This window comes from Theropithecus gelada, chromosome 16, assembly GCF_003255815.1.
Source record: "Theropithecus gelada isolate Dixy chromosome 16, Tgel_1.0, whole genome shotgun sequence".
In the NCBI taxonomy this organism is placed as follows: Eukaryota; Metazoa; Chordata; class Mammalia; order Primates; family Cercopithecidae; genus Theropithecus; species Theropithecus gelada.
In genome coordinates, this window is record NC_037684.1 from 67,177,402 (window position 1) to 67,190,789 (window position 13,388).

Genomic DNA, 13,388 nt, shown 5'->3' on the forward strand with positions numbered 1-13,388 from the left:
GATTCAGCTTCTCCTTGGAGTCTGTCTATGGTGAGAGATTGGGCTAATTTTATGGAATCTGAGTTTTTAGGTCTCTGTGCCAGTAATTTCTCACAGTAAATGAAGGCATTGGTGTTCTGGTTTTATCTGTCAGTGCTCTGTGCTTGGGTAAAGTGTCTCTATTGAGAGATGGATCCCTTTTCAGATTCTGTAGCATCCAAGTAGCAGATCTAGGATGATGGAAAATTCCCCAAGGTAAGCCATATTAGTTTATAAGACATCTTGGAAGATAGTCTGCTGGCCTCTCCTCTTGGTGACAACCATCTGGCATTTCAGAAGAAGAATATTTCCAACTTTGACACTAACCATACATCCTCTCCCCACTCCATCTCACTGAATAACAGCCCACAGTGTTGGTGCCACATACTAGAGAGATCCTGGGATTTGGAACCAAGCAGACCGGGGTTTGATCCTGTCTCTGCTGCCTTCTGTCTATATGATACTGGGCATGTAATCTAATGTTTCTGAATATCAGTTTCTGCATCTGTAAAATGAGATTCCTCACAGGGATGTCGCAAGGATGAAAGAGATGCGGCTCAACAAATGTAGCTATGATTATCGTGTACATTGGCGAGGACTCCCTGATGTAGAATGATGGTCAAGTGTGGATCTTTCATTCTAATATGTACAGCGAATCTGTTATGTGCAATGGTGTCTTTCTAGTTTTTAGTGATGTGCCATCCTCGTGGCCTTTCCTGGGGTGCGCTTCTCCTTAAGGAAGGCTAATGGATTTCTGCACCTAAGAGCTCAAGGACCTTGCTGAATTTTTAATTTCCCCACAAACTAACAAAGTTGCAATACCTCAGTCTGGCTTCACTGTTCCAGGCATTGGTAAAATTAGGTTGTCTCTCCTCTCTGGGCAAGACTGTGCTTTGATTCTTTTGATTATAAGGGGAGAGTATTTTAGCACACCCAGAGATGAAAACCATCACAGTTTCCTCTCGGCGAAGTTCAGGCTGCATTGCCAAGCGATAGCCAGGTGGCCTGCATTGCTTCCAACCTTCTGTACATTCTTCTTACAAGGTCTGAATAGACTGGAGCTTCCCTGAATGCTTTGTGATGGGAATAGATGTGGAGGGCTTTCACCTGTGGCCTCAAGTTGAACCCCTGAAAGTATAAAGAGGCAATGACTTTGGAGAAGCAAATTTGTTTGTTTGTTTGTTTTTTGTTTTGTTTTTTGTATTTTTAGTAGAGACGGGGTTACACTGTGTTAGCCAGGATGGTCTCGATTTCCTGACCTCGTGATCCACCCGACTCGGCCTCCCAAAGTGCTGGGATTACAGGCGTGAGCCACTGCGCCCGGCGCAAATTTGTTTTAAGGATATAAGCATATATATGTCATTTTTTGGTCTTCCTTAAAGTAGAAATTATTGCTTCATGGTACCATTCGATCAGAACTTCGGCAACTGGTTCGTTAAATGAGAAAATTCTTTTTTGCATCTGCCCGTTTCTACCTGATCTCTGTCCCTGGAAAACATTTTGGGTGAATACAGTCGCTTTTGGGGTCACTCTTAGACAATAACAACAAATTTAATATAATAATGTTACTTGGCTACTTTTAGGTAAGAGAAAATCTAGTCTAGTCTAATATACAAACTCCAGACTCTCCTTCCATCACTTGGCCTGTTTCATGTTTGGAAGTCATAGTGGGGAAATACTTGCGATTGCTTCTCCGCCCATGCCCATCTTAACTACCCTGACACCCTAGCAGACATTTTAGGACCCTCCTGTGTTGGAGTCGTAGGTGGGGAGGAGAGGAAGGACAGAAGAGGCCTCCTGCAGCTGCCTGTAACCTGCATGTGGCAGTAAGCACACGTCTCTCTCTCTCTCTACATGGCACTTTGTGATTTCCTCCATGAGCCCTTCCACTGCAGCCCCTAAAGCTGAGGAAACCACATGTTGGCTGCTTTTGACTTTTTTCTCTTGACAGCTGCGCACCCAATGGGACGCCCACAGCCCCTTCTGCTGAGATTGCCTCACGCCTGGCAGGAAGCCCACATAGGCAAGCTTCTTTTCTTCCTCTTCATTTAAAACAAAAAAGAAAACACTTAAGTGGTAACCTGATTATAAAAGCAACACACGTGACAACAGAATCTTTCTAAAAATAAGAGAGCAGAAGATAATTAGTCAAATTCCTGCCACCTACATCCCAAATGCCCATCAGCAGATGAATGAAGAAACAAATCATTGTACGTTCCCACGCTGGAGTACCACTCAGCGATAAAAAGGAGTGAACTCTTGATACAACAACATGGTTGCATCTAAAAATAATTACGCTGAGTGAAAGAAGGCCGACAAAAAAAGCATGCATACTGTCTGATTCCATTTCTATAAAATACTCAAAAATATGCACTGATTTACAGTGACAGAGAGCAGAGCGGTGATTGCTTTTTAATGAGGCGAAGGGAAGGGTGGGAGGGATGGATTCTAAAGGAGTAGGAGGACATTTCTGGGGGTGATGGATAAGTTCCTTATCTTGATTACGGAGATAGTTTCATGTATGTATCAAATTGCATCCTTTAAATATGTGCACTTCTTTTCTATTATGTCTCAATAAAACTATTTAAACATTTTTACTGTTGGGCATATTCAGACGGGGTCTTTTTCTCTTTCTTTTTATTTTTAATTTTACTTTGAGTTCCAGGACACATGTGCAGAACGTGCAGGCTTGTTACATAGGTATACGTGTGCCATGGTGGTTTGCTGCCTCTATTGACCCATCTACATTCCCTCCCCTTGCCCCTCACCCTGCAATAGGCCCTGGTGTGTATTGTTCCATCTCTGTGTCCATGTGTTCTCATTGTTCAACCCCCAATTCTGAGTGAGAACATGCAGTTTTGTTTTCTGTTCCTGTGTTAGTTTGCTGAGAATGATGGCTTCCAGCCTCATTCATGTCTCTGCAAAGGACATGGTCTCATTCCTTTTTATGGCTGTGTCGTATTCCACGGTGTATATGTCAGACAGGGTCTTTTTCTAGAAGGGTCATGGCTGGTTCTTTCCTGGACCACCCGTCACAGGCTCCTTCCCCCATCCTCAGTGTAAGTGCAACTTACATCTGTGGCAGCTTCTATATTCAGCTGTCGCCTGTTACCTGTAGACTCTTTAGGAATGAGCTTGGCTGCCATCCAGGCTTCAGGGAGCCTCGATAGTTCTCCTTAAGTCCCGTCCTTTCTCTGACCTGAGGTGTTGGACCAGACGCTTGCTCTCACCCATGTGTGGAGAGCAACCCACACACAACACCAATATCTCTCTTCAAAGATCTAATCCTTTGCATCTCTTCAACCTCCTGTGAGTCTTGGCTTTTTCCTCCATAGCCTGGTGACGGGTACACATCTATTGAAAGCAGAAGTAGCTTTTGGCAATGCCCTTGGCCAAGCCTACACATGTGGTTCAGCATTTCAGTGGGGGTCTACTTGGCACCCATTGTTTTTAGCTTTGGAGTCACAGCTGAAACTCTGAGATGACAAAAAGTCTCATTTTAATGACTTGTTTCACTTCCCTTTGCCTCACTGGGATACAAAGAGATGAATTTTTCCCAATATATTTTTAGAGGCATATTTATCATAAGAGCAGGCCAGCAGCATCTCTGAGTGCCGAGGCCCCAAGAGGGACTTGCAGTTATTGTATGCCCGCACCCCTCAAGGCCCCCAAAGATGCAGAGTGGACCTTTTGGTCTCTCTCCTCCCTTTGTCTAAGGATATCAGTTAGTGATCATAAATATTCATCCCATCTATTTCCTGATGCTGAGAAGGGAAAATATTGCAAACACCATGAACACTTGTTGAAGACACACATACATCAGGCACCATACCCAGAATTGACTCTACAGTGGTGATGGACAGGTCCTGCCCACGTGGATGCCACAGTCTAGCAGACTGGACAACAGGATGGTGACCTGGCGAAGAGGGTGAACATAAACTGGTGGACAAAAGTCAACATGGTTCGCCTCCAGAGATCTTCTTTAGAAAGGAGTCAAGGGGCCAGACGCAATGGCTCACGCCTGTAATCCCAGCACTTTGGGAGGCTGAGGTGGGTGGATCATGAGGTCAGGAGTTCGAGACCAGCCTGACCAACATGGTGAAACTCCATCTCTACTAAAAATACAAAAATTAGCCGGGTGTGGTGTGCATGCCTGTAATCCCAGCTACTCAGGAGACTGAGGCAGGAGAATCACTTGAACCTGGGAGGTGGAGGTTGCAGTGAGCCTAGATCATGCCATTGCACTCTAGCCTGGGCAACAGAGCAAGACTCTGTCTCAAAAAAAAAAAGAAAAAAGAAGAAGAAAAAGAGTCAGGAGTGGGCAGTGCAAGGCTGAACAGCTTTCCACAGAAGCCAAATACACCACCTCCGTCAGGATCCTCCCTCATAGAGGTCACCAGCACAGGAATGAGTCAGAACATTGCCACGTGAGCAATTGGAGCAGAATCTTCCTTCCTCCCATCCTTGCTGCTGGGCCACAGGCCAGTGGTAGGCCTCTAAAGGGTTTAGATCACACAGGCCGATGAAAGGGACAAATCAAGGAAAAAAAAAAAGGGAGCTTGCCAGGCACCTTCTTCTGCACCCCCAATTCCAAATGCCCTCAGTGGATGTGTGGGGAGTGCTGAATCACATATGAAAGCAAAGCTTTAAACAGGATAGACTAAGGTTTAACAACAACAACACAAAAACTTGAATGTCTGCAAAGTTGGATCCGCATCTCATGGAGAGTCCAGGAGGTTTTTGCAGAGTACAGCTGCTAATAAAAATATGGAGAATGTAGGCCAAGTGCAGTGGCTCACGCCTGTAATTCCAGCACTTTGGGAAGCCAAGGCAGGCTGACTGCTTGAGCTCGGGAGTTACAGACTAGCCTGAGCAACATGGGGAAAACCTGTCTCTACAAAGTACAAAAAAATTAGCCGGGCGTGGTGATGAGCACCTGTAGACCCAGCTACTTGGGAGGCGAGATAAGAGGATTGCTTGAGCCTAGGTAGTTGAGGCGGCAGTGAGCCGTGATCGCACCATGCATTTCAGCCTGGGGGACAGAAGACAGGAAAAGACCATGTCTTAAAAAAAAAAAAGAAAAAAGGAAGATTTACCATGCCACAGAGACTGAGTGCCTTATATTGTAATACAAAGTCTTCGAATCCTCACAATGACCCCAGGAGGTAGGTGCTGTTATTAACATCGTCCTTTACACCATGAGGCTAATAAGACACAGAGAGGTTAAGTACCTTGTCCAAGGTCATAGAGCTAGAACCTTGACTTCAGAAACAGCATCTGCAACGCCCCCGGCCTTTTGCCTACTCTGCAATCTCATGGTTTCCCTTCCTTCTTTGAGGCCAGGAGCTCTCCAAGGTGCTGGAGAGAGGCCCAGAAGCAGCGTAGAGAGGCAGCCCCGCCAGACCCTGTAAGACCATAGTAAGGACCAGGATTTTATTTTGAGAGTTAAGGGAAACCACAGGCGTCTAAATGAATCACTGCTGCTTCCGCGCTGTCATAGCCAGCACTCCGGCTGTGTCTCTATTTAGCACTTGAGAGCTGGCTGTTTACGTGCCTACTTCTCCTTCTGGACTGGAAATGTCTTACAGCAGGGACCGCATCTTAGCCATTTTTATATCTTCTTCACGCTGTCCCAGTTACACAGCACAGTGCTGGCATCTATTAAACATTTAGTACCTGTTTATTGAATGAAATTAAAGGAGAAATGGATTCTTAATTATCTCTGAAAATCTCATTTTCCGGTAGCCCAATTAATTTCAGAGAGACTCAGGAATTTCTACAGTATCGTGGCAATGATAATGGTAATGTTAATAATTGCGGTTACTAAGCTCTGAGTGTTCCATGCTGGGATTTGGGCAAAACACTTTATATCACCCGTGATATATCGAGAGAGAGGAACTCTAGGTCCTGCCAGTCACCGGCAGTCCTTTCACTCACCTGGGCGAGCTTGTAAATCCCAGAGGTTAAGGAGAATACGATTTATCAGGAGTGGCCACTAGGTGGTGGTGTGACACCATCATCACCTCTGTACCTCGCCATAGGTAGTGGGCAACTTGGACCAATTCCGCGGGGCCCGTGGAGTGGCTGGGGGTCTCTTGGGAATCAAGATGGCCAAGATGGGGGTCTGTGCACCAAACTCTGTAACTGGAGTTGAGGGCTTTCCAGTTTATGCTGCCCATGAGCAGATGAATGGAGAGGACTCTTACTCAGCCAGGGTGCATTTCCTTCTTGTTGAAATCTGAAAATTATTCACTTCATTTCAACTCAGTTGAACAAGACATTATTGAGTCTCAGCTCTCACTAACACCCCCTCTGTCTTCACACCCTCTATTTTAGACTGGATTGGGGTGTGAGGACAAGAAGGCCACCAGTCCCAGTTCTCACATTTATGAAGAACATGATTAGGCATTTAATGTTACATTCAAATAGGGCCACACAGAAGATCATTATATTTCTTCCAACGTTAAAAGAGTTTATTCGTTCCATGAAAAATATTTAAGTTGTACTGTTATTTTCGTGTTCCCTTTCAGCCTACCTTCGTTTTAAAAATATATCAGCGTCTTTCGATTTTGGAAGTATTTAGGACCCCTTTCTCAATTTGTGAAGACCTACCTGTTTGAAGAACAACTAAAATGCTTGCAGTCCCATCAAAATAACGAACTGACCCTGCTTTCTCTAATTTATTGTTTTCATGCTTGCTAATATCCACTTCTGGAACAGTTTCTTCTCTGTCTTAAGTTGATCTATTCCTGCCTGTTCTTCAGATTTTAGATTGGACATCACCTCCTGTGCAAAGCAAGAGCTTGTTAGGTGCTTGCTTTTACCCCATTGTTGTTCTTTCTACTATGCTGTAATTCACAAATCTTTCTCTGTGTCCCCTGAAAGACCAGGGGTTCTCAACTTGGGGTATATGGACCTTTGGGCTATCCATGATTTACCCTTAACATTTTGTATTATTTGGTTACTGCCACAATAATACAGAATAAGAGCAACCGCAAAACCTCAGTGGCCCATAGTAAGTGAATACTTGTTATGTGTCTGGAGTCAGCTGGTATTCAGGAGGCAGGGGTCCTGCCACTCTTGGATGGGCTTGTTTACACCTCTGGGATTACCTGTCTGCTGGCTGATGGAGATTGGCCTTTGCTGTGGCAAGTGGGCCCTGTTCCACATGCTTCCCATCTCCCTTCTGGACTAGAAAGCTAACCCAGGAGGTCCTTCTCATGGTGGTGGTAGAAAGGCAAAAGATCAGGCCCCAAAATGCAAGCCTGTTTCATCAGCTTCAGCATTGGTCATTCCCATTAACATCCTTTTGACCAAAGCAAGTTACATGGATGTGCTCAACGTCAAGTGCTGGGGAAGGTCCCCCTACTCACAGAGTGAAGGTTGGTCACGCTGCATGGCCAAGGGCATGATTCAGAAAAGAGAGAAGAACTAGGGCCATTGCTGCTACCTACCATGGATTTGATGCCAAAATACTGTATATTTTCTGGAAAGATGATCTAAGGCTTTTACCAATTTCCCACTGGGTCCCATATCTGCAAAAGTTCAAGAACCTCTGATATAGACTCAACTTTGAGTTTAGGGACTACATATTCTTTATTTGTATATCTTCAAAACCTAAAATACAGGGCCTTGACCATAGCAGGTGCCCAATAAATGTATGTAGAATGGATGAGTGCTTTTTGTATGCACTCATTGAACCTAATACATATACAGTATTAGGTTCTGGGGATACAGAATTAAGCCAACCAAGGACTCTATTCTTGAGGAGCTTCTGCTATGTCTGCTCTCTGAGAAAGCTGTTGCTCAGGGGTTGGAGTCAGGAGGCAGGTGGACATCCTTCAGCCTCAGCCAGTATAAAGTTTGCATCATTATGATGTCTTGAGGGTGAAAGTCAAGAAAGAACAAGTTCAGGAGAAACATAATAAATGAAGACGCTCAACTTCTGTGGTCCCAAATGTGAATTATCCTGCAGAAACCATATGCTGTGCAAGGAACACATATGTGGGCCTAAAAAATAGAAGTGGAGACCTCATATTTATTGGTGTCACAAAGTGAATAATGAATTTTCTTAGCAGCTAGTTCTAGACTCCCTGTCCAACAAGGAAATTGCCTCTGTCCAAGAAAATATCTTGATAAGCTGCTCTGGGCAGAAGGTGAGAGACCCTGAAGGCATGGGTGTCCAATGAAATGAATTGTTTATTTTTTTCCTCACAAAGCAGGAAAGAGAAAAAGGAGATAGAAGAAGGTGGAGTAAGGGAAAAGATAAGAACTGGAAAGCTGAACCACAGCCCAGACCCAAGCAGGAGAAAGAGCAAGAAATGCCTATGAGAAAGCCGGAAAGAAACCCCTGGAATTTGGAAGAAAATGTCTAAAAGGTGATTTTCAGGAGATGCCTGGAAGGTGTTCTCTGGGACCCTCCCTCAAGACTCCTAAGTAACCACATTTGCAAATGCATCTTGCATTTTGTTTGCTCCAACTTTGTCTTGGTTTTGCTTTCGTGGGAACTGAGAAAAAGACTGAGTTACTCATCAGGATAGGTGTGGTCCAAAACAGATACCACTTGGTAAATGTAGTAACAGATTTAGTAGCAGGACCCTGGAGATGAAGGTTTCTAGGCTTGTTCTTCTGAGGTCTTAGGGACCTGGGGAAGGGTCTGGAAGCTCAGAGACTGTGGAACCATGGGATATCAGGGCATCAGTATCTGGCACTTGTTCTACGACACTCTCTACTTGTATAACATTGGGCTAGTTTCTTTAATGTTCTGCTTCTGTTTTCTCACTTCTAGACTGAGGATAATAGTATCTTCTTCCTGGGATCTTTGGGACATATCTAATGAGAAATGGAGACATCATAGAAGACATAGAACCTGGCACACACACTCATACGTGTCAGCTCTCATTATTTTAGATGTCATTGGGTTGTTATTGTTATTGCCTTTGTTGTTCCCAGTAGCTGACATTTGGGTAGCATTGGCCTGGTGGACTGGAAGCAACACAGGACTGAGGATCAGAAAGCCAGCGTCTGGTCTTGGCTCCTCCCCTAAACAGACATGCGACCTTGAGGAAGTCACTTTGCCCTTCCAGGCTTCAGGCTTCCTCTTCCTCTTTTAACAGAAGATATTCGAGAAGACTTTCTCTGAGGGTTGTTTATTCCCTTCAACCTGTAGGAGGCACCATGGCCCCACAGCTCCCAGCCCCACAAAGCCTATTGTGACATCAGAGGAAGCAGCCCTGGGTTGCAGTCCACAGTCCACTCAGAAATCCATTTTCCCCACTCAGCATAACACTGAAGTGAGACTGACTTGGTGTGTTTGTTTACACCCCTTGGGAAGTTATTTCCCTTTTCACTTAATTACCTGATATCCAGACATTGCTGTGCAAAATTCGCCTCAAATACATTTTGTAAAGTCATCTAGACTCACTCATTTGGTGCTTTGATTAAAATGTGCAATCTTCCCCAGGCTTCAGCACCTCGTTAAATAATTGCACCTCCAGTAAGAAAGTAAACAGCACACTCCGGGGGCACAGAGAACAAGATGAATGTGATGCACATCCAGCAGATATTTTATACACCATCTCCCAGGCAAGCACATAACCTCTGGCTTAAGGGCTGGACGGATGCTGGCTTTAACTGCTCTCTTTTTGCAATCTTTTTGGGCAGGAGTATGATCTAGAAGCAGAGCAGAATTTCCTCTGCCCGCCCTTTCCTGGCTCAGTGTCTGTTTAACTTGGGCCCAGCCCTGGCGGAAGGACCAAGGATTGGTTGTTCACTGGGAACCTGGCTCATCCCCTAGCAGCAACTTTGCATTCAAAGTGCAAGGGGCAAGGGGCTGGATACAGAGCTCATTTCCTAGAGGGTGTTGCAGCGCTGTTGAGGGATTGGCAGCTTTGAATCAAGTCCCACCTTTCTCATTAATTCTTGATGTTGACCTTGAGCATTTCACTTTACCTTTTCTGACTTTCATTTTCCCCCTGCCTCTTTTATAAAATGAATCTGGGGTACGACTATGGGAGGGAGTGGCTGAGTTAGGATGGAGGAAAAAAAATCAGTGGAAAAGATGAGGTCAAGGAACTGATTCACAAAGCCTATGATGGTAGGTGATGATAATGACCAACGGCACAAGGAGCCACCTTTGAGCTCCAGGATAGGAAGCTCGATTCAAGATGATGTCCCAACCACCATGGTCCCAAAAAAGGCTGAAGGATGCTGGTTGGTGAGGGTGTTTGTGGAAAGTTCTTTTCCCTGGCATTACAACTCCAAGGTATGGGAATTGAGGATCTAACCACCAGGCTGGCATAGATTCTTCTTGAATTTTTCTTCTTGTTCTGTAGGGAATGGCAAGGAACCTGAGGAACCAGAGTGAGGAAAACCTGGACCATCTGAAACCTTTCTCATTTGCTCCCTAACTATCTATGCCTCTATCCAACCACCCATCCATCATTGATCAAGCTCTCGCTATGTCTATACTATAGAAGGTGCCACCAAATGAAATGAAATCTCTTGTCCCATGTGTCTACTTGCATCTACTTGCATCTTTAAGTTGATACAGGGAAGGCATAATCCAGGCACAGGATGCTGGAAGCCTTAGAGGCACAGTGGCATCTGAGCAAATAAAAAACTCTCTACTGCTAAAGGATTGGACGTAGAGGGTCACTCCTCTGCTCTGCCACCTACCTTGAGGATGCTTTACACGTGGCTAAAAGTAGAGGCAGAGTTATCTGGGTAAATGAATGCTTGAGAATTGGAAATGCCTAGGACAAATTAGTTTGAATATGTCTATCTCATCCTTTTTTTTTTTTTTTTCTAAGAGACACATAACTCTGAACTTTAAGGAGTTACAGAGTTCACATAGCTTAGGATCTGGAAGCCATGTTCCTTTTTACATAACATTCTTGAATATGCTACTTGTATACCCTTAATTTGCTCTATAATTATTCTTTTTTTTTTTGAGAGGGAGTCTTGCTCTGTCACCCAGGTGGAGTACAGCGGCACGACCTCAGCTCATTGCAACCTCCACCTCCCAGGTTCAAGTGATTCTCCCACCTCAGGCTCCTGAGTAGCTGGGATTACAGGTGTGCACCAACATGCCCAGCTAATTTTTGTGTTTTTAGTAGAAACAGGGTTTCACCATGTTGGCCAGACTGGTCTCGAACTCCTGACCTCAGGTGATCTCCCTGCCTTGGTCTCCTAAAGTGTTGGGATTACAGGCATGAGCCACCACGTCTGGCCTATAATTATTCTTCACAACACTTATCAGCAATAGGATTAATTATATGTGTCATTAATTCAATGTTTATCTGTCTTACTAGAGTGTGAGCTCCGAAAGGACAGGAGGCTACCACAAATAGCTACAAATTACCTATACACACTCTAGGTACAGTTCTAAGCCCTTCAGATACAGCCTGCCCACCCAGAACTTCCATTCTGGTTCTAGGGATGGGGATAAAGGGAATTGCTACCTAACACTGCGGTCAGAAAAAGTCTCTCGAATAAAGTTTCATGCAAACAGAGACTGAAAGCAGTGAAGGACCATATCATGAAACTCTCTGGGAGGAAAGGCAATTAAGGAAGAGGAAATGGAAAGTGCAAACGTTTTGAGGGCTGGAACATGCTTGGTATATTCAAGAAACAGCAGGAAGACCAATGCAACTGTTGCAGAATAATCCCATGAGAGAGTGGTGGAAGATGAAATCAGAGAGGCAGCAGGTGGCCCTAGCTTTCACTCTGAGTGTGACGGGAAGCTATTTTAAGCAAGGGGAGAAAGACAGACAGAGAGAGAAAGAGAGAGAATGACTCAGGAGTTGGGTTTTGTTCATTTAAAGTCTGAGATGTGTGTTAAGAATCCAGCTGAGATGTAAAGTTGGGTTGAGGTATGTGGAATTCAGAAGAGCGGTCTAGCAGAAGATAGAAACCTGGGAGCCATCAGTGTAAATTGCATTTAACACCTTGAGCTTTAGTGAGGTCTTAGAGAGGTCTCTAGTGAGGACAGTAGACCAGGAAAAGAAAGCAGAGGGCTGGATCTGGGGCCGTTGATGTTCAGACGTCTGAGATCTGAGCAGGGACCAGGAGAAACAACCAAGAAGGAGTGGCCAGTGATGTAGAAGGAGACTCAAGAGAAAAGAGCAACCTGGAGGCAAATCATAAAGACTTTCAGGAAGAAGGGAGGGACAAACATTGTCAAATGTTTCTGAGAGACTGAGTAAGATGAAGACCGAGAATTGATGATTGGGCTTTGCAACATGGAGGTTATTGGGAACCTAGATAAGGGCTGTTTGGTGAAGCAATGGGCAAAAAAGCCCAAAGGATTGAGTTCAAGATGGAAAAAGAAAGTGGAGATCATTCTGCAAAGGAGAGCAGAGAAATGTGTGGGAACTAGAAGGAAATGAAGGGTAAGCAAAGGGTTTGTGTTTTGCATTGGATGGAAAAGGTCAAGAAGAGAGAGAAAATTTGATGGTGCAGGAGACAGCGTGGCTGACTGATCAATGACCTTGGTATTGAAAAAGAGAATGAGGACCTAGGGTTCAAGGAGAAGGGCTGGCCTTAGAGCCTTCAGTTCATCTGTGGTGTTGAGTGGGAATGCAGAGCTTATAGGAAAAATGCCCTGAGGGTGGTAGATGTGTTGGTGGAAGCCTGCAACATTTTCTTCTGATTGCTTCTATTTTCTTAGTCCAGAGTGAGGGGGGGAAAGAAGTTACAAAATAATAGTTTGGTCCCTTAATTGGATTTTCTCCAATCACACTAGGCAGAAAAGCATATGAATGGATGACTTGTGAAATGGAGTAGGACTGGAACGTAGCATTTGGGCCTTTTGAGGTAGGATCTCATGCATTTGAAATAAGTCAGTCAATATGTCTGCATATTTTTCTCCCACCAAGTTCAGCTGCTTGAATAAAGGATCACAATAGTTAGAGAGTGAGATTTAATAAGGGCTGAGGATATTTTCCCTAGGTGAGAATTAGGGAGTGAGGAAAAAAGGAGCTGGAGTGTGTTCTAGGGAGTATGGTAAGAGCACCTACTTGAATGGAAGCTGGATAAGACGAGTGAGGCAATGGAGGAGTTGAGGGACAGTACAACCATGTATTGATCATGTATTTAGGTATAATCATATATTTAGTTTATAGAGGGGTCAATAATTTTTGGAACTGGCAATCTAAAAACGAGAAGTGGTGGTTGGAAAGTAGGATTCTTAGAATTGAGATAATAGAGATAATAATTGAGATAATTGAGATAATAGATAAAATTGATAATTTTACCAACTGCTTGGGTAAAAATGTCTAGGGTATGAGTATAAGAGAGAGTGGCTGAGTCAGGATGGAGGAAAACAATCCCCTGAAAAGAGGAGGTCACGGAATGGACAGTTCAGCGCT